The 25,881-nt window shown below is 42.4% G+C and overlaps 1 protein-coding gene across 1 annotated transcript in view; it reads left to right on the plus strand.

The window, feature by feature from the left end:
- The window catches only part of MSH2 (mutS homolog 2), an 83,476-nt gene that overhangs the window by 22,517 nt on the left and 35,078 nt on the right, over positions 1-25,881 (plus strand). The gene's annotated exons all lie outside the window — the stretch shown is intronic.

The raw sequence follows: 25,881 nt of genomic DNA on the forward strand, positions 1-25,881 counted from the left end.
GCAGTCTACACTCTAGTCTTTAAGTTCTAGCTGAGCTTCCTTATGTCTTCTTTTATCAGTACATCTTTGCCTTCGTTTTTCTTCTGTTATACCCATCCTTTGCATATTTCTTGGTTTCCATAATTTTCCTATTCCTCTTTGATTGCTATCTTCTGTTTATTTGAATATCCATCTATAATTCCTTGCCTTTTCTTGGGACTCTGGAATTCAAGATTTAGCTGGACACATTTTCCTCTGTTTCTTTTTTTCTTTCCTTCTGTCATTTTCATTTTATCAGTACATATGTCATTTTTGATTTTTGCATTTTAGGATATTCTTGCTTGATTGATATTGAGTCATATTGTTGCAAGAGTTAATGATCTGAGTCAGACACAAAATTCTGTTTTTGATTTGTGAATAGAGCTTTTCCATTTATGTTTAAAGAAAATATAGATTTTGCTGTTGTCCATCTATTGATGTCCATGTATAGAATTTGTTATTTATTGTTGAAAAAAAGTTTTTGCTATGAAGTTTTATTTTCTTAACAGAATTCTACCAGTCTATTTTCCACTATAAAAGTAAAAAACAACAACACCCTAGATGCTTCGAAAGAATAATTGCAGCTATTGTAAGGGAATAACTTGGAGTAATATTTTATACATATTGCAATAGATATAAGCAGGCATGACATTTAAGGAAAAGTCCAATAGTTCTGATTTTAATATAGCAGGTTTGGCCTATTCTTTATGTTTAACTGAACTATAATGTCTATGGAGATTTTCAGTCATCTTGGTCATGGTTGTCCATCTTAATATGGTAGGGAAGACATTTGTTTCCTTCCTCTTGTAAAAACATATTGCAAAACTGATGGAAGGAAGATGGAAAGTTATAGTAGTATCCTGTTAAAAACTAACAAATTCATATTTTAAAAAGATATTTTCCTTTAAAACATAACAATATGGCTTAAAGTCCAACATAGATAGCATGTGGGCTTAAGAAAAGACCTTATGTGAGAAGTTTATGAATCTTATTATTATGAATATTGCATCAAGATTTGTTAAAAGCATATATTGTCTTGTGTTTAAAGAGGTTGCTTTACTCCAGAATCTGACAAAAAGTTTGTAATGTTTAGAATTGGTTGGTTCAGGAACTTAATTCCATCGGTGCATTGGCAGAAGAAACGGAGGCTGAGGGGCTTTTTATCTAGATGTTTTTTATTGCTATTAAGGGGTTCCAGGGAGGGGGTGTGTGATAACCAGGCCGGGAGAGGAGCCAGTGCCAGTGCCAGACGGACAGGTGAGTCCGGGAAGGAAGTGAGCGGAGTGGGGGGGGGGAGAGGGAACAAGTTATTCCAACAGAGGGTTGTTTGATTACAACGGTCGCGGGGAGGGGGGGATGCGAGGACAAGAGAAGATCACAAGGTCGGTTGGGAGACCGTGGCTGTTGGCTACGCCCGGTCGTTTGTACCAACCCCCGCAACCTAGGTGGCCAGGAACTACAGAGCCCGGGCCTACGGCTGATGCTTTGCAATGCAAGGTCCGTAACCAACAAGGCCCCCCTCATTAATGAGCTGATCTCTGAGGGGGAGCTGGACCTTGCAGGGATAACGGAGACCTGGTTGGGCCACGAGGGTGGTTTACCCCTCGTGGAAATGTGCCCACCAGGTTTCTGTGCATTCCATCAGCCTCGGGCCCAGGGTAAGGGTGGTGGGGTGGCGGTAGTTATACGGGAAGGTCTGGAGCCGAGGGAGTTCACTGTTCCTCAGATATCCGGGTGTGAGTCCCTTGGTGTGAAATGGGGCCCAGGGAGGCAGTTGGGTTTGCTGATTGTATACTTGGCTCCTCGCTATACATCAGCGGCCCTCGAGCTGATCTCGGAGACGGCGGTTGAGATCCCCAGGCTTGTGGTTATGGGGGATTTCAACCTGCCGTCGACGGGAGCAGCGTCTGAGGTGGCTCGGGAGTTCATGGCTTCCATGACAGCCATGGGCCTGACCCAGTTAATTCAGGGCCCCACACACGAAGGTGGCCACACACTGGACCTTGTTTTTGTATCTGAGCAGTGGACAAGTGATCTGGGTATAGGGGACTTTGTTGTTACACCCCTGTCATGGTCAGATCACTCATGTCTCCGGCTGGACTTCCCTGGCGCTACCCCCCACCGCGAGGAGGCGGGACCAGATGGTCCAAGCTGGTACCGCCCCAAGCACCTGATGGAGCCGGATAGGTTCCAGACGGAGCTTGGGCCATTACCTGTAGCCCTGACCCGCGCTCGGTCAGAGGACCTAGCGGCCGCCTGGAATAGGGCGGCGGCTGGGGCCTTGGACCGGGTTGCGCCTTTGCGACCTCTCCTGCGGCAGCGACCCACCCGGGCTCCTTGGTATACCGAGGAGCTGAGGGTGATGAAGCGCCATAGGAGACGTCTAGAGAGCAGGTGGAGGTCCTCACGCTCCGAATCTGATCGAACACAGGTAAGAGCCTACTTACGGACCTACCTTGTGGCATTAAGGGCGGCCAAACGTAGATATTGCGCCGCTCTTATTGCGTCCGCGGATAACCGCCCTGCCGCCCTGTTTAGGGTGACCCGCTCCCTCTTGTCACAGAGGACGCAGGGGGCACCCTTGCAGGGCAGAGCAGAGGAGTTTGGGGAATATCTGCAGGATAAAGTCGCTCAGATCCGGAGCGGATGGGCCCCCCTCAGTGGACCGGACGGGCCGCCAACAGTCTCTTGTGAGACCATCCTGGGAGGAGTTTGATTCTGTTGCCCCCGAGGATTTGGATAGGTTGCGTGGACGGCTGCGACCCACCACATGTTTAATGGACCCGTGTCCCTCCTGCTTGGTACTGGCATCTTGGGAGGTGACCCGAGGCTGGCTTCTGGGCCTGGTGAATGCCTCATTGGGTGAAGGATCCTTACCAATGCCTTGAAGGAGGCGGTGGTGAGGCCCTTACTTAAGAGGCCTTCACTCGACCCAATGGAGCTAGCTAATTATCGTCCAGTCTCCAACCTTCCGTTTCTAGCGAAGGTTGTTGAGAATGTGGTGGCGCAGCAGTTTCCACGACACCTTTACGAATCCGAGTATCTAGACTCACGCCAGTCCGGCTTCCGACCCGGGCACAGCACAGAGACAGCCTTGGTCGCGTTGGTCGATGATCTCTGGAGGGCCAGAGATAGAGGTTGTTCCTCTATCCTGGTCCTATTAGACCTTTCGGCGGCTTTTGATACCATCGACCATGGTATCCTATTGCGCCGGTTGGAGGGGATAGGAGTCGGAGGTACCGTTTTGCGGTGGTTCGGCTCCTACCTCTCCGACCGGAGGCAATGTGTGTTGACGGGGACAGAGGTCGACCCCGAGGCCACTCACTTGTGGAGTGCCACAGGGGTCGGTCCTCTCGCCTCTCCTGTTTAACACATATGTGAAGCCGCTGGGTGAGATCATCCGTGGTTTTGGGGTTGAGTATCACCTCTACGCTGATGATACTCAGCTGTATATTTCAACCCCAAACCACCCCAACGAGGCTGTCGAAGTGATGTCCCGGTGTTTGGAAGCCGTCGGGGTCTGGATGGGGGACAACAGACTTAAACTCAACCCCTCCAAGACTGAGTGGCTGTGGCTACCGGCACCTCGGTTCAGCCAGCTGATCCCATCGCTGGCCATAGGGGGCGAACAATTGCCCCCTGTGGAACGGGCGCGCAATTTGGGCGTCCTCCTTGATGCCCGGCTGTCAATGGATGACCATGTGGCAGCCGTGGCGAGGGGGGCGTTCCACCAGGTTCGCCTGGTGCGCCAATTGCGCCCCCTACTGGACCGGGATGCCCTACGCACGGTCACTCATGCGCTGGTGACGTCCCGCCTGGATTACTGCAACGCTCTCTACATGGAGCTGCCCTTGGGACGCGCCCGGAGACTGCAGTTAGTTCAGAATGCAGCCGCGCGGGCTGTGATGGGGAGTACGAGGTACTCCCACGTAACACCTCTCCTGCACGAGCTGCACTGGCTACCTGTGGTTTTTCGGGTGCGTTTCAAGGTGCTGATTACCATCTTTAAAGCGCTCCATGGCACGGGACCTAGTTACTTGCGGGATCGCATCCTCCCACATACATCCCTGCGGCCAATTCGCTCACACAGGGAGGGACTTCTCCTGGTGCCGTCCACTAGGCAATGCCAACGGGCGACACCAAGGAGTAGGGCCTTCTCTGTGATGGGCCCAACCCTCTGGAATGACCTCCCCCCCGACATTAGAACCACTTCTGACCTCCGCTCCTTCCGGCAAAAATTGAAGACCCACCTGTTCCGATTAGCAGGCCTGGCATAATTACAACAGTCCCTCCTGGCAAATGTATTATCATCTGGTTATTTTAGGGGTTTTTAAATTTATTGTGTCTATTTTAGGGGTTTAAAACTTATATTTATATTAGCTTTGTACAGTTCTTTTAATTGCATTTTAACCTCCTCCATGCCAACTGTACATATTTAACTTTTTATTGTATTTTGTTATATTCTGTATGGACTGTACACCGCCCCGAGTCCCTTTTGGGAGAGGGGCCGGTCTAGAAGCATCAAATATAAATAAATAAATAAATAAATAAATAAATATTTTAGGAAGCTGTCACAAGTTGATGCTGCTTCCTTTAAAAACTACAATCTTTCCCAACATCAGGTCTCTCTCCCCCTCCCCCCACCTCCAATGACTCCTCTCTTCTCCTTTGGTGGCCAGAGTTTCAGCTTCATAATTCTGTGTGATGTTGTATGGCAGCGGTCACCAACCGGTGGTCCGTAAACCACTGGTGGTCCATGAGAAAATTTTGGTTGTCCACAGAAAAAATTATTTGCATTTCTTATATTGCACTAAATGCTATTTATCTTTTTAAAAAATTCATATTGGTTGTCTGCAGGATTTAAAATTATGAATTTAGGGGTCCCTGAGGTCTGAAAGGTTGGCGACCCCCGCTCCATGGCACAGGTGTCAAACTCAACCACGTCACATGATGTATTGCGATGTTTTTTACCTTTGCAGAGATGGAGTGGGCGTTTAACACACCTGCTCTATGGAAATTAAAGTTGGACTTTAAAAAGCAGGATAGCAAAAGTGTTGGTGCCCTTGCTGAGTTATACTAGTATGAATTAAAAAGGGGTGGGATAAAAATCTAATAATTATTAAATAATAAGAAAATTTAAAATAAATAGTAATAATAATTTAATAAGAATGATTTAAGTCCATAGCAGATAACATTTGGAATGGGCTCAGACATACTTTCCTAATTTACAGTATTAATAATTAGTAGTAGTAGGTATGTTGTAATCAGATATGCAAGATTTTGTTATTATAGCAATCTGAATAAATTTGTAACCTTGTGGACTTGATTTCTTGATCTGTTTCTATGTAGTAGGGCTGACATTTGTGGTCTGGTTAAGAAATTGGCTGATTTTTATTTTCACATATCTAGGAAAATAGATTGCTGTTGACTGAAATTTTAGGTAAACATTCTGTTAATTTGGCCTGCTTGATGTGTTTTTGTGTTATTTAGTACATTTCGTCTGCTGCTATGGGAGTTGTAAACTAAAGATGGTTGTTAAATATATAAATGAATAAATAAATATCACTTTAGTCTTTCTAGAGTGCACCACTTCGGAATACTGAGAGGGCTCCTTTGTCAAGTGTACTGTGCAGACTAGAAAACTAAGTGCTTATTCTAGTTAATTGAAAAAGCTTCCCCTGATATATTTTGTAAAATCACTCCTGCTTCTCATTTTTGTTACAGTGAATGATAAAAAACAGTTCATTAGGTGATTGAATTCTGGTGCCTATATCGCAAGTTTGATTATTATAATTCATTAAAAGTAAGATTATGGACAACAAGTAACATTTTGATATTTCTTGCAGCAACAAGAAATGTTTATGTAAAATACGTAATTTCAAACTAGCATTAAATTGCCAATACTAGCCCACTAAATATGCTCCTTAAAATGAATGTAAAATTGAATGATTCTGCCTAAGATGTCTTTTAATAGATAAACAACAGGCCAGTTGTGTGATTTCTCTCTTTGTGTTTACTTAAACAGCAGAGCAATTTAGAAGCTTAGAAACATAATAAAGGTTAGGGACTCTCTTCATTGTTTAAAGGTAAAAGTTCCCCTCACATATATGTGCTAGTCGTTCCCAACTCTAGGGCGCTGCTCATCTCTGTTTCAAAGCCAAAGAGCCAGCGCTGTCCGAAGACATCTCCGTGGTCATATGGTGGCATGACTAAATGCCGAAGGCGCACGGAATGTTGTTACCTTCCCATCAAAGATGGTTCCTATCTTTCTACTTGCATTTTTACATGCTTTCGAACTGCTAGGTTGGCAGAAGCTGGGGCAAGTAACGGGAGCTCACTCTGTTATGCAGCATGAGGGATTCGAACCGCTGAACTGCCGACCATTCTGATCGACAAGCTCAGCATCTTAGCCACTGAGCAACCCCGTCCTTCATTGTTTACTCTCTACCAAATTAGATCAACATACTATCAGATTTTCTATAAGCATGTGGCATACCTTTTCCTTAGTAACTGCCCATTAAAATGGAGCACTTTCCTTCAGTATTGCTTACACTGTCAGGCATCAGCATCTGGCAAATGTTATCCTTGGCCTTGAGTGGTATGTGGGAAGTCTCTCTCCAGAAGGAAGGTTGGGCTTGGATGAAATATTTCATTTCCTATTCATCTATACATGGACTCCATTATACATGGAGTATAATTATTGTAATTATCTCCCCACTCATACCATGTTTTCCCCAAAAATAAGAACCACCCCAAAAATAAACCCTAGCCTTTTTTGGGGGGGTTGAACCTAATATAAGTCCTATCCCAAAAATAAGCTGGGGGGATGGGCGTGGCCAGCACAACAGGCAGTGCATGTGTGGGGGCTGATGGTGCAGCAGCTGCAATTTGCCACCCCCTTGGTGCAATGCAGATAAGTCCAAGCACAGAGGCAGAGGTGGTGGGGAGGCAGGCGATCCGGACATGCTGCACGGCTGCCTGGATCTTGGGAGGCTTGCGTAGCGGGACTGTCAGCAGGCAAAGGTAGAGGCATGGGGGGGGGGTTTGGGAAAACAGTCAGGACAGGTTGCCTGGGTCATGGGAGGCTTGCGGGAGGCTTGCGCAGCAGCGAAGGCAGAGGAACGGGGGGAGGCAGGCAATCCAGATGTGCTGCGTGGCTGCCTGGCTCACGGGAGGATTGTGCGGCGGCATCAGCAGCAAGTGGAGGCAGAGGTATGGGGAGGCAGGCGATCCTGATGCTCTACCTGAGCTGCGGGCAAGCTGAGAGATGGTGGGGCAGAGTGGGTGGTGCTTTGGAATCACTTGCCTCTCCCCCCGTGCCTCTGCCTCCGCCTGACTTTGCCATGCACTTTTCGCTTAGGGGGAGATGAAGCTTCGTCTGCATGCAAATGTAATGTGGCACTTTGAAACGGAGCTAATCACTCCATTTCAAAGCACCCCATTTGCAAGGCAGACAAAGCTTCCAGTCTCTATTATTTCTCTGTTATGGCGAAAAGTGTGTCTGCCCTGGGAAGCCCTGAAAACCCTTGTGGAGGTGGGCAAGCAGATGATGGGAGGGAACAGGTGAGTGGCTGCAAAATAATACATACCTCAAAAATAAGACCTAATGGGTTTTTTGATTATATATACACCCACTCTGATGGATCTTATCAGAAGGGCAATTTTATAAAGGTAAAAACATCATTCAATTTCATAAAAAGAACTTTGCTGCAATTACTACTCCACAGAAATTTTATTACTTTTTATATGAATTGCATATTCCTAATTATTTCTAATTAGATAATTATATTTCTTATTATGCAGTTAGTTATTTCAACATAGTGGCAGTCTTTGGAAGAGCTTAAAGAACTGGATTAAGAGCTTTAGTGATACAACAAATTATGTACCTTCTTAAAGGGAAATGTGAGAGCTGAAATTGGGCTCCTGCAATCATCAGAATCTTCAAGTGTGTCTGAACTGAATGATAATCAAAGGCCTTAATATTAAAACGATACGCAAGTGTTAGATCACAGGTGTCAAACTCACCGTGTCACATTGCCGTGACGTGATATATCGTGATGTTTTTTCTGTTCACAGAGCTGAGATGGACGTGGTCTGCGTGTGACACATTTGGCCCACGGGCCACCAGTTTGAGAGCCCTGTGTTAGATACTCCAGTTCATGGAAGTTTGTTTCTTACCCACATTTGAAGATATCTACGGGGCTTGATACAATTTCTTTATTATAGCAGTTGTAACTGTTACTTTGCACTGGAACTAACCGGAAAGGATAGCTAAAGTCCTTTTTTATGAATTTGATGGTATTTTACCTTTTTGCAACTAATTAGATCTGCTTATGTGTTACAAGATCATTTGTTTTTATAATTACAGTGCTAACAAACCCCTGCAGGCAAGTTGGCAAGACAGTTTTCTGACCTTCGTTGCAGATATGTTAGAGCATGACAAAGTAGATTATATTTTAGGGCAAGTAGACATATTTAGATTTCTGAGGAGTGTTAAGACTCTCCTGGCTGCTGAAAGGGATGATTATTCAAAAACTATAGACCTACCATATATCTAAGTTGCAAAAAACAGACCGTCAGTAGATGGCAGCAAAGAATCAGAGTTTTCCGCATATTTTTTGCTCATGTGTAGTAGTAGTCTGACCGTTGCAGCCCAAATATGTTAGGCCTAACAAAATGCTTCCTTATTAAAGCAGCAGAAGGAAAGTTACGAAATGGTAGCTAGTCAGGAAAACATTAATAAAGTACTACTCTTTAGTAGAGTCCATGCTTTGTATTCAAAAGGCACTATGTTTAAAGCCTGGCATCTTGGGGTAAAAGTCCCAAATGTAATCCTCCATTGCTGTTGCCATTCACAGAACATAGGTAATATTGAGCTGAGCAGTGCAATGGTCTGATTTGATGCTAGGCAGCCTTCGTATGGCGTTGAGCTTTCAGTTCAAGCGAGTTCAGTCCTGTCTAGTTATATCAACAGATACTGCTATTGAGTCAGTACACTGGCTTCACTGAAGAAGTGAATCAGAGCTGGAGCACTAATTCCTTTATCTTTTTTTATTACTTGGTCTTTTGCATCTCTACTTTCAGATAAAATGTGGGTCAAAATAATAGAATCTTGAATAGCTGTGCATTTGTTTTGAAGAGTGTATGTAATTATTTTGAAAATAATATTTGAGTTATGTTGAGTTGCTCAAATTATGAGTAATGTGGAATCCTAAATAGGGTAATTTGGCAACAGTAAATCCCTGCATTGCACTAAGAACATTGTTGATGTAAATGGAATGTACTGCTATCCTTTCTTAACAGAATGAATCCATATTTTGAATTTGGATTTTAAATTGTCTTGGTGTTGGAAATATCTTAAATTTTGGTTGCTTCAGAGATAAAAACTAGTTACAGCTTTTCAATTTTTAATAATTCTGGTGCTCAGATTTTTTAACTGAAAGAACAGTTGTAAGAAATCAAAGCTATGTACCTTAGCAGATTCAGGAAATTGTATAGGGCAGGTTTTGATTGTTCTGATTAATTGAGCTATATATGTACATTCTTATAATCAGTTTTTTTTAATGAAGGCCTGCTAGTTAGGAAATGTTCCGTACTGCTCCTGTTACAAAAGTAATACAGATGAATGTTTCAATTAATTGGAGGAATGTTTTAAAAATTAATACAGAACCAATGTATTTTCTTTGCAGTAATAGGAAAGTGAATATGATATTCCCCGTGGCTATTGCTTTAGTGTTTAATAATTGGCAGTATTGGATTTGCATCTTAATTTGGACTAAAAAAATGGCATACACAATCTATGGGACACCTTTCTACTTTCCTCGGTCACTGCTGATAACAACGTTGCTGTGTTTCTCCAAAAGGCATTCACAGAAAGACTTCAGCTGAATGACATGTAATCAGAACTCTGATTAGTTCTATCCTTATGGATTCTATGGAATCTCATCGCCAAAAAATATGGTGGCATCAGATAATGAAGAATCTGAACCATATTAGATTGATTTGGATAAATTATGGAGATATTCAAATTGAGTCATCATTATCATCATCAATTCAGTTTATAAATCCACGTAATAATGGTTATACCATACAAAAATTATAAAACAAAGGAACCAAATACAGTGACAGGGGCATGTTGGGGAAATGCATAGAAAAGAAAAATTCCAGGAACCATTCAGGCAGAATAACAATGCTTTTCTGAAGGATGGAAGATTGGACCCCATTGGACTCTGGGTGTGTGTGAATTTTTTATCTAGATAGCAGAGTGATAACAGAGAAGGCACCTAGGCTTTGGTTTCCAGCTAGATAGTATTAATTGCTGTGATCCCAAGAATGCTCACATTGTCAGAGTTATAGTGCGGACAATTGCAACTACTTCCAGACTGCCCATCAATCTTGGTTCTTAACTTTTAATCTTTTTATTCTAATTTTAGGGGTGTTTTTTAGCACTGTTAAACTTTTTATTATATTGTAAGCCACCTAGAATCACTGTATTAGTGAGATGGGCAGTATGGTAATTTAATAAACGAATAAGAGTAAATAAGAAATTAGAGAACAGTCCTACGAATAAAAGACCTCTGGCCACAAAGGGCTTTATATATATGAGTGCCTATACCTTGAGTTGAAAAATTACAGCCAATTGGTAACCAGTGCACCTTGGGGAATTCTGGTAGTACATAGGCATTTTGAGGTGTTCCCATATTTTCTTACGCAACTGCATTCTGGACCAACTATGAATTATCTTCAAGGGCAACTCAATGTAAAGGGCATTCAGTAGTCCATTCAAGAGACCCTCAGAGTCTGTCAATCCAGGAAAGAGTGCAACTGTTACATATGAGGGATCTGTAAAATCTTTCCTGACCACATCTACTATTTGTTTTCAACTGGTTTTGTCTGAAGAAGTATAACCCCATCAAGAACTAAGGGTGGAAACTACCCATTCACAACCAATCCATGACTCCAAGGCCACTTGATCTTCACATCCTCTCCATAGTCCTCACTTACAATTTGTATAAAGTTTCATATTATCAATCTGGTGTATATATATGCATTATACTCATTTATTTGACTATAACTATTATCATTTTATACATAATACTCTAAATTTAACTAAATTTAACTTAAATTTTTATTATGATCTTTCATTACATCATCCTGTGTCCTTCCAGTAGCAGTGCAATCTTATATCTCTTGCCATTTGTAGTATTAGTGTTCTGATTGCTTTCTTGGTAAGTCTTATATGGACTTCTCTTAGCAACTTGTGTTCATTACATATCTTGTAAAAACTTGAAACCCTCCATTTGATACTTCCATCAGCTTGCTTTTGGTTATCACTGATGCCTCTGCCAAAATTTTTCTCATTACTTCTATCATTTTTCCCCTTTTCTTCTATATTTTGAGATCTGAGATAGAGTTCCAATCCGTCGATCTCCCCTTTCCATAGTCCACTCTTGCCATTTCCAACCACGCTCAGTTTACTATCAATAACAACAATTTTCTTATCTCTTTGTTCATCTTTTTCTTCAATTTTTAGAACTCTGTCCTCAACTTTCATCATCGTTTGATAAGTATCCTCAATTTTTCCATCTATTTTTCCCATTCTGTGTTCTATATTCTCCATTCTCTTCTCGATATTCTCTGTTGTTACTAGTATTTTTTTGAATTTCTAGCATAATCATCGGCAATATTAATGTTTCTTTTTCATGTTGCGTCATTCTTCCAACTTATAAGTACTGCCACTGTAACATCCAAGGCTTTTTTTGTTAAATGCAATACAATACAATAGTAGAGTTGGAAGGGACCTTGGAGGTCTTCTAGTCCAACCCCCTGCCTAGGCAGGAAACCCTATACCGTTTCAGACAGATGGCTATCCAACATCTTCTTAAAGACTTCCAGTGTTGGGGCATTCACAACTTCTGGAGGCAAGCTGTTCCACTGATTAATTGTTCTAACTGTCAGAAAATTTATCCTCAGTTCTAAGTTGCTTCTCTCCTTGATTAGTTTCCACCCATTGCTTCTTGTTCTACCCTCAAGTGCCTTGGAGAATAGTTTGACTCCCTCTTCTTTGTGGCAACCCCTGAGATATTGGAACACTGCTATCATGTCTCCCCTAGTCCTTCTTTCTCTTAAGCTAAACATACCCAGTTCCTGCAACCGTTCTTCATATGTTTTAGTCTCCAGTCCCCTAATCATCTTTGTTGCTCTTCTCTGCACTCTTTCTAGAGTCTCCACATCTTTTTTACATCGTGGCGACCAGAACTGAATGCAGTATTCCAAGTGTGGCCTCACCAAGGCATTATAAAGTGGCATCAACACTTCACGTGATCTTGATTCTATCCCTCTGTTGATGCAGCCTAGGACTGTGTTGGCTTTTTTGGCAGCTGCTGCACACTGCTGGCTCATATTTAAATGGTTGTCCACTAGGACTCCAAGATCCCTTTCACAGTTACTACTACTGAGCAAGGTACCACCTATACTGTACCTGTGCATTCCATTTTTGTTGCCTAAATGTAGAACCTTACTCTTTTCACCATTGAATTTCATTTTATTAGATAGTGCCCAATGTTCAAATTTTAAGCAAGTTCGTTATAATCTTTTAAGTCAAGGCTTTTCACTCCAGTCTAGCTACTGATAGTACTCCAGAAGAGCACCTGTATAAACAACCAGTGCTCTTCCCTCTATCACTTTCAATAAACAAACTCAGAAGCCTTAAGATATACCGTATTTTTCGCCCTATAAGACGCTCCGGAATATAAGACACACCCAATTTTAAAGGAGGAAAATCTAGAAAAAAAAGATTGTGAACCAAATACTGTAGTAAAATATTTTATATCAACTGTATAAAGTTAACAGCAGTTTAAGAAAAATTTTATGTCAACCATGTAACATATTAAGAACTATCTTTACTCTCATTAACAGTCAGTAAAGTCAGTAAATAGTGAAAGTAACAAAAATAAGGCTGTAATGTTTTTATTCGAACCCCAAGAATTCCTCTTCTTCGCTGCTATCAGAAATGAGGAAGGACAGATCCACACAGTCATTGTCATCGCTTTCTTCCTCACTGGTGTTTGCCTGCCCCATTTTTAGATGACACAGGTGGCTACATTCGGCGTATAAGACGCACCCAGATTTTCACCCTCTTTTTTGGAGTAAAAAAGTGAGTCTTATAGGGCAAAAAATACAGTAAGTCAAATGTTCAAAGAGAAAAGAAGAAAACAATGTTTCCAAACCTCCATCCTCTAAGTGGCAATGTTACTTCTTTTTCCTCTGCTTTTACGTCCCTCTTTGTATTCCAAACTTAAGGAGAAAAGTTCTTAAAAGAAAAATAATCCGATCAGGCGTTGTAAAGAAAAGAAATTTTTAATCCATAAGTATGAAAAAAGAGTGAAAAATAGAAGAAGAAAAATTTACCAATCCAATTTAAAAAGTAGGAAACATTTGTAAAAATTCCATCCGTAAAAAGAAAAAATTAAAAAAAGATAACACACTAAGTTTAATTCTGGCTTAATCTCGCTGCTTACTCTCTTCTGTCTTCAATTTTAATTTAACTTTTGGTTTTTTTGGGTGATCTCTAATAATAAAATTTATCTCTCCAATTTGACACACACTTCTTCCCTGCTTTCCTTCTGTTCTGGAGCTGTCCCAACTTCAGCAGCTTCAATGGCTGCTTCTCTGTCGCCGGAAAAAAGAGCTTCTCCTGGATCAACCAGGGACTTCGCGATGTCCCTGAGATCAGCAGGATGTGCACTTCTCTATCACCGACTCTACAGGACGGTTTAGGTCCAAAAGGACCGTCCAGCGGCAGAGATATCGACAGCAATCTTGGAACTCCAAGATCGCACGTTGTATTGTCGTGGTGTCTGCTCCGCTCCCCTCTAAGACCACTTGGATCTTGTTATGGTTGAACTTGAGCCTGTTAGTCCTCATGCAGACCTCAACAGACCTCCGGAACTGGCACAACATTTTAGCAACTTCAATTGGTAAGGGTTGAGATATACAACTAGATATTATTATCATACTGCTGATATCTGACCCATGCCCTCATGTGTTTTCCTCCAGAGGTCCCATACAGATATTAAATAGAATAAGGAAAAGTGTCAAGCTCCGAGAAACCATGTTGAGCAAGCGTTTAGACTTCAATTCTATTCCCCACCAACATTGCCTGGAACCAGCTTGGAAAAAGGAGACAAAACAGCAGCTTCCATTCTCAAACCATAAAGAGAGTCTAGAATGTTTAATGGCACTCAAAGTCATTGTGAACTCAAGAAAGATCAAGAGTTGCCACAAGTGCGATCAATGCTGTCTCAAAGCTATTTGAAATCTAACTGAAAAGGATCTAGATAATTCATTTCTCCTAATTTAGCATCCTAAACACTAAAAAGAGGACATTGGAGACCAGATTAAAGTTACTAGGTCCAGCAATTGTTCCTTGAGGAAAGGATGCATCATCTGCAGGTTGCTAACAGTTCTGAGAACTTTGCATACTTCCTTGAGATTTATAGTCTCAATGCATAGAGGGAGAGAATTAATCTGACAGATTCCTCTGTAGCTCCTGAGTTTTAATATGATTCTCGAATATTTGCATTCTTGGGTTTAAAATCAGTAATTGATTAAGAGTTCCAGGAAAAGTACCAATGTATGAAAGCAGGCTTTTTCTAAAAGGAAGTGTTGTTATTTATTTAACAAATTTATATAGCTACCCAACTCACACATCGATGACCCTGAGAGGCTTTCAACATTTGAAATTTCAACAAAATTAAAAAATTCACCATATAATAAAAAACATTAAAAACCTCCATCCCACCCACATAGTATTAGATAGAAGCTCCATACGAAGTCAAGACAAGAACGTGTTTCATTCAGTTTTTCAGTTTCTAAAAAAAGTAATATAATTTCTAAAGAGAAAGAATGGATATTTCAGTAAATTATCTTGCTAATAAAGATGAATAAAATCCTTAGGTATTGGAGGGAGGGTAGATACCCCATGTGCCCTCTTTTTGTGATTCTTTTTAGCACAATTTCCTGACATTTTGAAATGGGTAAGAAAACAAATGCTGTATTTAGATTTCAGATTTAATGTTGTGAATCCCATTGTGAATCCCACAGCCTTGGAAAAAAACAGCTCAGAAATACGTGAAGGAACATGAAGAAAATGGACAGTTACAATTGTGTGACCTTTAGCGGTTCAGTGTCTTTACATAACTTACCACACAATATTTCTATATATGTTTCCATACAGTTTCCATATATGTTCCAAGTGTTCAATATATTTTGGTTCATTGTTTATAACGTTCTATATACTTATAAATAGTAACACTGAGGCTGAGCAAGAGAACTTGCAAGGTAACTGACCTGGTACAGCAGAATGGGGAGGGGGGAAGCAATTGTGGGGTGCTTGAGGTATCTCAGTGGGTCGGGGAGGCCTTGGGCGGTCTTAAGCAGGTGGCCTGTTCCATCACTCCGCTCCTCCCCACCCTTAATTAGCTTTCCCCACCCTTAATTACCTCATTTACACTTAATGTCTGGCACATTTGATTAGTGAATGCATGGGCAAAAGCAAGGACTTTTCACATTCATTTTATGTGATTCACTCCAACAAATCCTCAAGTTACGAATGTAATTGGTAGGCTCCATTACATTTGTAACTTGAGGACTACCTGTACTACATTTTAGCTTCAGTACAGTTTTTCCAATGATGATTTATATCTGCATCGAACATTGTAACGAAGTTGTTAATTGTCTCTGCTTTTCATCGAATTTAAAAACCAAAAAATCCTTACTGAGATTCTGTTGTGATTCTATAAATATCATAGAATGCTGAGATAATTGTAATGCTTATTTTTAGGACTCCTAAGAGGAGATTCCTGAAATAATGCCTGTCAAATGTTTTAGCACCTAGAATATGGTTTATAAATATCAATAATTTTCAAAACAAACTCCTTATATATTATTTTCTTGTTTACCTTAAGTTCCAGTCACCACCTTGTTTCCTTTTATATCTTGTTGGATTTCTCTCCAAAAGTAAAGAATCCATAGTTGCTAAGACCTGACTGTTGCCTAACAACTATTGGGCAAATCTTAGAATAAGATGGTTTTCTGAGGCAATCAAAATAACTTTTTTTCTTTTTTGAGCAATTAGTGCTGCATTTAGTTGTGATTCATGAATGCCTCTTCGATCTTATCCATCATTCTTAGGAATATTGATGTATGGTTTCATTTTTCTTGTCTCACTTTCCCCCTCTTTATTCTTTGTGATGTTCCTGTAGTTAATACAGCTTTGTGATTAAATATTATCAGATTGTTGACTTCCATTTGCTGACATGGAAAGAAGAAGGAATCTTTTTTTTCACTTCCAAGTTTTCAGGAAGTGTAGAGAGGAAGTAAGCAAACAGAAAAAAAGCAAGGATAATTTTTGAGATCAGGTTTGTTTGGCCTCACGGTTGTAGATCTTCGTTTCAAATACCTAGACTGAATCTATGACAAAGACAATTATAGCACTTGCTATGCTCCATTGGTTCTAAACAAACCAAACTTAATAATTTGTCCTCATACTGCAAAGATTTATCTGTCTGCCAGCCTTAGAAACTGCTTTACAAGCAAGCACATTTTATCAAAACAACTGCACTGAACTGAAGCAATAAAAGCACAGAGGGCTGAGATGTGCCATCAAAGCATACATTAATTTGCTTTCCTTATTAAAAACAAAACAAATATTGGACTGTAACAAGGTACGATATAGGCATATTTTTTTTATTGGAGGAGAAGCAATAAAAGGCAAACGTGTTCTACTACTCTGCCAGAGCAGGAAGAAATAAAATTTTAATGTTTGTGGCAATGGAAGACAAGTTTTCTAAAGGAAACTGCAGAAAAGACTGTTCTGTTTTAGAGAAAATTACTATTTGTAATTGCCTTACTATTTGTAAGACTTGCTTGTCATCCCGCAGCGGAAAGATTTCGCTTTGTGGTGCTTTTTAAATATATATTTTTAAAAATGTAAGTTGCATCATGAAGATAAAAATGGGAAGGAAAGAGAATTACAAAGGAGTTATAGAATTCAACCTCTCTCATTCAAGTCATTCAGGTTTTGGGGAAAGCTGCATATGATAAGGTGTTTTTTTTTCATATTTCCCTTAATGTTAAAAACTTTTTTTGTTTTGTTTGATGGTTTCTCTTTGATTTCATAGTATGTTCTCAAATTATTACATGTCATTTTGAGTTGCTTTGCAATTTGGGTTGTTTACAGTCCTGTAAATAAATAAATAAAGAATAGCATGCTTTACCTCCAGCATCTCTGCAGGCAACTAATCTGAAAACCAGAAACATTCTCAACCTTCTTGCAATTCTCCGTCCCTGACTTCCTCTTGCTGTCATTTCTTACTTGGGCTATGTTCCTTTCGAAGAGCCACTTACAAAATAGCAAAAAAGCAGCAATAAAAATGATGATTGCAGTAGGTGTTAATGAAGAAGGATGGGATGGAAATACAAATCAAGGTAAAAGGAGAATAAAAAGTCAGCTTCTGAAGAGATGTGATTTTTCTCTAGACTTAATAGCTGCTCAGTTTATTCTGTCTTCCTCAATTTTCTCATTGCAAATTCAGTCCTAAATTCAAGGCATTACAAAGAAGGTTATAACTTACAGGCAATAGTTAGGAGCGAACCTTTTCCCTGTGAAGACATGTGATGTCTAATTTTAAAAAGGATCCATGTATTCATTCTCTGTTTTAAACTTTCATGTTTGCATTTCCGTGTGCATGTTTATGTAGGAAGACTTCCTTGGCACAGAAATCCTTGCTGAATACATGAATGATTTTACAAAAGAGATGTAATCCATATGGCCTTGACTAGTGGGGCGTTTTTAATTCTTTTCCCGAATGCCTGAATATAATTTTATTGGAGGCTGAAATTTATACATTTCTGTTGTTTAGAGTGGGATGAATTCTTATGTCCTACATAAAGCTTTGTGAAGGCTATTCAGAATGCTTATTGAATGCTTCACTTTGCTCATTCTTTTATACTTATTGAACCCAACTTCTTCCAAAATGCCTGTGCCCTCTGCTACATTATAGGCTCCCAGCAGATATTAGCCCCCACTCCCCCAATCATTTGAGTTGCTTCTTAAATACAGGTTAAATTCAGCAACTGTTTAAAGTTACGAACAAGCTGAATGATGATACTTAAGACTGAAGCTCAAGCCATGGTGGTGCAGTGGTTAGAATCAGTACTGTAGGCTACTTCTTCTGACTGACTGCTGCCAGCTGTTCGGCAGTTCAATTCCCACTGGCTCAGGGTTGACTCAGTCTTTTATTCTTCCAAGGTCGGTAAAATGAAGACCCAGATTGTTGTTGGGGGCAATATGCTGACTCTGTAATCTATAAAGCACAGTGTGTCAGGGTTCCAAGTAACACTCCTAACGAAAGAAGACTCCGAGGCTTGAGTTTCCTCAAAGTTTCATTTTATTAGAGATGTCATATTGGCACATCTGGGAAAACCCGAATCTGAAAGTTTCCAGGTTTTTCCTCACCCAAAAGAAAGTTCAAGTCCTTACCCAGCATCCACTTGTCTATCGCATGATCCAATCAGGCACCATCCGAATTGGAGATGCCTCCCAGTCACCTCATCGCAGCTGCAGGGACAGTTGACCTTGACTTTCTGAGAAAGAATGTTGTTATGGCTACATAGCATCCACACTCTGTATAATCCCCCCTCCCATTTTCCCACAGTAGAAAATGTGGCAGGCCTGAAGTCCAAAAGGTAAAAGATGGCTTCCAGGTCTGACACAGTGAAGTCTAAGGGCTATTGCTATTGAAGTTCCAGCCATCCCAGCACTCCTCCTGTGATAACGATCTGAGCGCTTGGCAACTGTCTTGCATTATGATGGTTGTAATATGTAGTTACATGATCACCATTTGCAACCTTCCCTGCCGGATTCCGACAAGCAAAATCAATGGGGAAGCTGAGAGGGAAGGTCTCAAAGTCATTGCAGTAAGTTGTTTGTACCCTTCCTGCTCAGCAGCAAACACCTCCCCCCCCCCACCCCATGTGCATGTTACACTTTACCAGTTACCGACATATCCTCTTGGCCTAGCAGCAGCCGATAACACATCTATGCCATGCCTCACAGGTCACCTGTGCATCTCCCCCATCCCAACAATTACACCCAGCAGCAGTGCTTTTCATCCCTCCCTACTCAGCAACATCTATCCTACTGTGTTCACGTCACACCTTACCTGCCTGTTAATCTGTTTGCAATCCATTGGGTCTTGCTTAATGACCCATGATCCTTGCTTAATGATAGCAGGGACTGCTGATATTGTGATCGCCAGCAATGTGATCACATGATTAATACTTTACAACTGCCTTATTTAGCAATGAAAATTCCTATCCCAATTACCATAGTTAACCAAAGACTACCTATAAAATCATAAACTGGATTTTCTGGTGATGAATACAGTTCCTATTAATCTTTATTCTCTGGATGCCTAAGTCTTCCTCCCAAACAAGAAGCATTTGACTTGCCTTAAGCCTTACTAGTTATTGTTGACCCATATTGATGAACAAATGTTCTTTCTCTTTAATGACCTGAATGAATCAGGAATACACAGTAACACGTCGTTCTGTTGTGGAGAGCTTGATGGATATCAACACTCCCCACCTCCAATATTTTGGCTAGAAATAGAATACTACTAGTGAAGATGAGAGTCATTGCTGTTGAACATATATTAATCATATGTCATTTGTCCCATTATATTTCCATTTGGCAAATAGAAAACTTTAGTATATCTGTTCAAATTAAAAATGAAAGCAGCAGCATCACTATAATGTTAGTATTATTGAATCATTGCATTAGATAGGTTAGCTAAATATTGCTAATGCATTGCCCATAAAGTGTTGCTTTAGAAGTTAATCCAGTGCTTTGCACATGAAATTTTTTGGCTTTGATCCCTTTGAATATTTTTATATATTTTGTTTTGATTATTTATTTTGTTTTGAATATTTTGAGTAATAAACTTTGAAATTTAGGGTCAGTAAATATAGGCAATCCTGGCTAAAAGTCCTAGTATCTATGAAAAATAGTTTGATATGGTCATAAATTTATACTGTAGTCCAGTGATGGCGAACCTATGGCACGCATGCCAACAGGTGGCACGCGGAGCCATTTGTCAGGGCATGCAAGGCACTGCTCTGTCAGTTGGCCAGCGCGCATGCGCGTGCTGGCCAGCTGATTTCACCCTTTTTTAAAGCCATTTTTCACCCTCCCCAGGCTCCAGAGGCTTTAAAGGAGCCTGGGGAGGGCGAAAAGAGCCTCTCCCCCCGGAGGCCCTCCGGAGGCTTCCCTGAAGTCTTCGGAACGCTTAAAATGACCCTCGAGCAATCTGGAAGTGACATCCGATTTGCTCAGAGGGTCGTTTTGAGCGCTCCGAAGGCTTCAGGGACCGTCCAGAGGCTTCCCTGAAGCCTTCGGAATGCTTAAAACGACCCTCCGAGCAAACTGGAAGTGACCGTGGTTTTTCCTTGAAGTATACTTCAAAATTAAGAAAAATAAACCCGAGATATATTCTAAGAAACACATTTTATTGTAAAGAAAATAAAAACAAAACTTACTAGCTAATGATTACATTTTGGCAGTGTTCCTGCCTACCTTCTTGGCAGGCGAACAGAGAAGAATAATGTGGAAAAGAATGTGGACATGCGTAGTGAGCTTAGTGATACGAGTCAGATCAGTCTACTGTATGTTTTAGAGTTTAAGCACAGCTGGCAAACAAAAAACGCAGTGACAGTACCAACCCTGCATGTAATCTTGATTCTATGCCTCTTTTAATGCAGTCTAGAATTATGCAGGCTATTTTGGTCAGTACAGTTTTTGAACTAAGATACCTCAAATGAGCTAATTTACAGAATGTGTCCAAAATCAACAATCCATGACTCCCAATGGAATGAAATTTGGGGAGGTTGTGGCTGTTTCACTGCTATTGACATCTGCTGCAGTCACATGACTTTCATTTTCAAAGTTCTGTGACAGTTTCCCAGCCAGTTTTGCAATCCCTCACTTCCCCCTCCCATCCAGTAGCAGCCACTTTCCTGCCTACTGGGAAGGGAAATGAAAGGGAGGGAGGGAGGGAGGGAGGTAGATTTCCAGTGCTCCCTGCCAAATTATCACAATGAAACTCAACAGGGCAGGATGTCAGAAGTTGCTCCTGCTCTACTGCTTTTTTGCCCACTCATTTTGTTTCTCTGCTTGGGTAAGGAAATATACAGTATCTGAAAAGCTGGTCCAAAGGGGCACACGTTGTCTAATAACAGCTAAAAATACCCATAAATAATTTACGTGTCTGAAACTGTCAGCATATACAGAAGAACCTGGCGCTGAGAGAATTCACTGTGTCGCAGATATCTGGGTGTGAGTCTCTGGGCGTGAGATGGGGCCCAGGGAGACAGTTGGGCCTGTTGATAGTATACTTGGCTCCTCGCTATACATCAACGGCCCTGCCTGGACTCCTCGAGCGGATCGCTGAAATGGCGGTTGAGACCCCCAAGCTATTAGTGATGGGGGACTTCAACCTGCCGTCGATGGGAGAAGCATCCGAGGTAGCTCGGGAATTCATGGCTTCCATGACAGCCATGGATCTGACTCAAGTAATTCAGGACCCCACACACGAGGGAGGCCACACACTGGACCTTGTGTTTGTCTCCGACCAGTGGACGAGTGATCTGGGAATAGGGGATTTAGCCATCACGCCCCTGTCATGGTCAGATCACTCACTTCTCCAGCTGGACTTCCCTGGTGCTACCCCCCGCCACGGGGAGGCGGAACCAGATTGTCCTAGATGGTTCCGCCCCAGGCGTCTGATGGAACCAGACAGGTTCCAGGCGGAGCTTGGGCCACCTCCTGCAGACCTGTCCCGCTCCCGGGCAGAGGACCTGGTAGCTGCATGGAATAATGCGGCTGCCGGAGCCTTAGACCGGGTTGCGCCTTTGCGGCCTCTCCGGTGGCAACAATCGACCCGGGCTCCCTGGTTTAACGGGGAGCTAAGGGCGATGAAACGCCACAGGAGACGCCTAGAGAGCAAGTGGAGATCCTCCCGCTCCGAATCTGACCGAACACAGGTAAGAGCCTACTCAAGGACCTACCTTGTGGCAATAAGAGTGGCCAAACGTCGATATTGTGCCACCCTTATTGCGTCCGCAGAGAACCGCCCTGCCGCCCTGTTTTGGGTGACCTGCTCCCTTCTGTCACAGGGGCAGCGGGATCCCCCTTTGCAGGGCAGGGCAGAGGAATTCGGGGAATACCTGCAGGATAAAATCGCTCAGATCCGGAGGGAATGGACCCCCTTCAGTGCTCCAGGGGGGGCGTCCGAGGCGAGTCTTGAGAGACCACACTGGGAGGAGTTTGACCCTGTTGTCACCGAAGATTTGGACAGGTTGCGCGGGCGACTGCGAGCCACCACATGTTTATTGGACCCGTGTCCCTCCTGGCTTGTACTGGCATCCTGGGAGGGCTCACGAGGCTGGCTACTGGGACTGGTGAACGCTTCGTTGAGTGAGGGCCTTCTACCAGCCACCTTGAAAGAGGCGGTGGTGAGGCCCCTGCTCAAGAAGCCTTCTCTGGACCCAACGGAGCTAGCAAATTATCGTCCTGTCTCCAACCTTCCTTTCTTAGCGAAGGTTGTTGAGAGTGTGGTGGCTCAGCAGTTCCCGCGTCACCTGGAGGAATCTGATTATCTAGACCCGCGCCAGTCCGGCTTCCGACCCGGACACAGCACGGAGACGGCCTTGGTCGCGTTGGTGGATGATCTCTGGAGGGCAAAGGATAAGGGTTGCTCCTCTGTCCTTATCCTATTAGACCTCTCGGCGGCTTTCAATACCATCGACCATGGTATCCTATTGCGCCGTCTGGAGGGGTTGGGGGTAGGAGGCACCGTGCTGCGGTGGTTCCGCTCCTACCTCTTTGGCCGGACGCAATGCATGCTGGTAGGGGAGCAGAGGTCGACCCCGAGGCCCCTCACTTGTGGGGTCCCGCAGGGGTCGGTCCTCTCGCCTCTCCTGTTCAACACATATATGAAGCCGCTGGGCGAGATCATCTGTGGTTTTGGGGTGGGATACCATCTGTACGCTGACGACACGCAGCTGTACATCTCCACCCCAAACCACCCCAACGAGGCCGTCGAAGTGATGTCCCGGTGTCTGGAAGCCGTGCGGGTCTGGATGGGGGACAACAGGCTCAAGCTCATGGCACGGGACCTAGTTACTTGCGGGATCGCATCCTCCCACATACATCCCTGCGGCCAATTCGCTCACACAGGGAGGGACTTCTCCTGGTGCCGTCCACTAGGCAATGCCAACGGGCAACACCAAGGAGTAGGGCCTTCTCTGTGATGGGCCCAACCCTCTGGAATGACCTCCCCCCCGACATTAGAACCACTTCTGACCTCCGCTCCTTCCGGCAAAAATTGAAGACCCACCTGTTCCGATTAGCAGGCCTGGCATAATTACAACAGTCCCTCCTGGCAAATGTATTATTATCTGGTTATTTTAGGGGTTTTTTAATTTATTGTGTCTATTTTAGGGGTTTAAAACTTATATTTATATTAGCTTTGTACAGTTCTTTTAATTGCATTTTAACCTCCTCCATGCCAACTGTACATATTTAACTTTTTATTGTATTTTGTTATATTCTGTATGGACTGTACACCGCCCCGAGTCCCTTTTGGGAGAGGGGGCGGTCTAGAAGCATCAAATATAAATAAATAAATAAATAAATAAATAAACCCCTCCAAGACAGAGTGGCTGTGGCTTCTGGCTTCCCAGTTCAACCAGTACATTCCATCTCTGGCCATCGGGGACGAGCAATTAGCCCCGGTGGAATGGGCGCGCAATTTGGGTGTCCTCCTAGATGCCCGGCTGGCTATGGATGACCATGTGGCAGCCGTGGCGAGGGGGGCGTTCCACCAGGTTCGCCTGGTGCGCCAATTGCAACCCCTTTTGGACCGGGATGCCCTGCGCACAGTCACACACGCGCTGGTGACGTCCCGCCTGGACTACTGCAATGCTCTCTACATGGGGCTCCCCTTGAGGTGCGCCCGGAGATTGCAGTTGGTCCAGAATGCAGCCGTGCGGGCAATTATGGGGAGAACAAGGTTCTCCCATATAACATCTCTCCTGCGCGAGCTGCACTGGCTTCCTGTGGCCTACCGGGTGCGCTTCAAGGTGTTAGTTATCATCTTTAAAGCGCTCCATGGCACAGGGCCTAGTTCCTTGCGGGATCGCGTTCTGCCCCACACATCCCTGCGACCTATTCGCTCGCACAGGGAGGGACTTCTCCGGGTGCCGTCCTCCAGATAGTGGCAGAGGGCGGCGCCCAGGAGTAGGGCCTTCTCTGTGATGGGCCCTACCCTTTGGAATGACCTCCCCCCAGACATTAGGACAACAACTGACCTCCGCTCCTTCTGCACGAAACTTAAGACCCACCTGTTCCGGCTAGCCGACCTGGCTTAATTTAGAGCTTCTCCACCTCTTGGGCATTTTTAATTTTAATTTTTAATTTTAACTATCATTGGGGTTTTTAATTGTTTTAAATTATTGTAATTTATTTATTTATTGTTCCACCTCCTCCATATTGTATCGTTGTGACCGCTGCTGATGTACGTCGCCCCGAGTCCCTTGGGGGAGAGGGGGCGACTAAGAAGTCAAAATAATAAATAATAAATAAATAAACCTGTGTAGGTCAGAAGCAATTATAAAAAAGCGAGCACTTTCCTTGGGTACTTGTAACAACTGTTATGCAATCCTTTCTAGGGTGGAACTTTTGGAACGCCTGAACATGGAATCAACAAAAAAGCATTTTATTATAGCAAGGAAGGTGGTCAGGATGATTTATAACTGTATGATCATCTGTTAGGATGGAGGAGCTAAAGACCTGTTCTTTAATGCTTAATGTATGTGGATGGCTGACCATATTATATTTTTACACATTTCTGTCGAGGTAATTCTGCTTACGGGTCTAGTGTGGTGGCAGTTCCACTGAGTAAGTGGGCTGTGATACTCTGAGGTAACTGTTGCTAGCCAAATAGGTCATATTTGGCAACCAGAACAGAATTGCTTTGAAAAAGGACACTTGACTCCCTTGCTCTTGTTTCCCAAACAGGCACTTTACAGTTAACATCATTTCTTGCAGAATGAGAGTTTTGTTTCATAGATGCTGAGATTTCTATTTTGCTGTGAATTGTTTTTGCATTTTTTAATTATTGATTTAACATTTTAATTCTAGTTTGGCTCATTTTAATTACATAAATATTGAAAATTATATGTAAATTGAGAATTTTTATAATCTCAGGTTGCTGGGGATTGGGCAGCATATACATTTAACAAAGTCATTATGATTATGATTATTGTTACTGGAGTATGGTTTTGGAAATTCTATAGCTGAATCTTTGGTAGCCAGAAAATTTTGGATACAAATACATGTACAAAGTCAGAAGTTTTCAAACACTAATGTATAATGAAACCAGAGGATTTATTTTTTGGGAATGGCGGATAAGCAGCTGGAAAAAAAATCATGGAATTTTGCTTTAATATGTAACTGCAGCAAGATTTATTATATGCTTCAAAGTGGAAAGGTTTGATACTGTTCACAAAGGAGGAATGATGAAGATGATGGAATTTCCTGAGATGGCTAAACTGACTTCTTTGGTTAGATAAAATTAACATCTATATTTGGTTGCTTACTGGAAACCCCTTATACACTTTTTGAAAGAAATAGAAAAAAATGAACTTTTGATTTATAGTTTTGATGATAAAACTGTCAGGGTTCCAAAAACACCCCCAACAAAATCAAAAACATTAGATAATAGGTTCTATTAGATAATA

This window comes from Natrix helvetica (genome assembly GCF_964273705.1).
Source record: "Natrix helvetica genome assembly, chromosome: 2".
Classification (NCBI taxonomy): Eukaryota; Metazoa; Chordata; class Lepidosauria; order Squamata; family Natricidae; genus Natrix; species Natrix helvetica.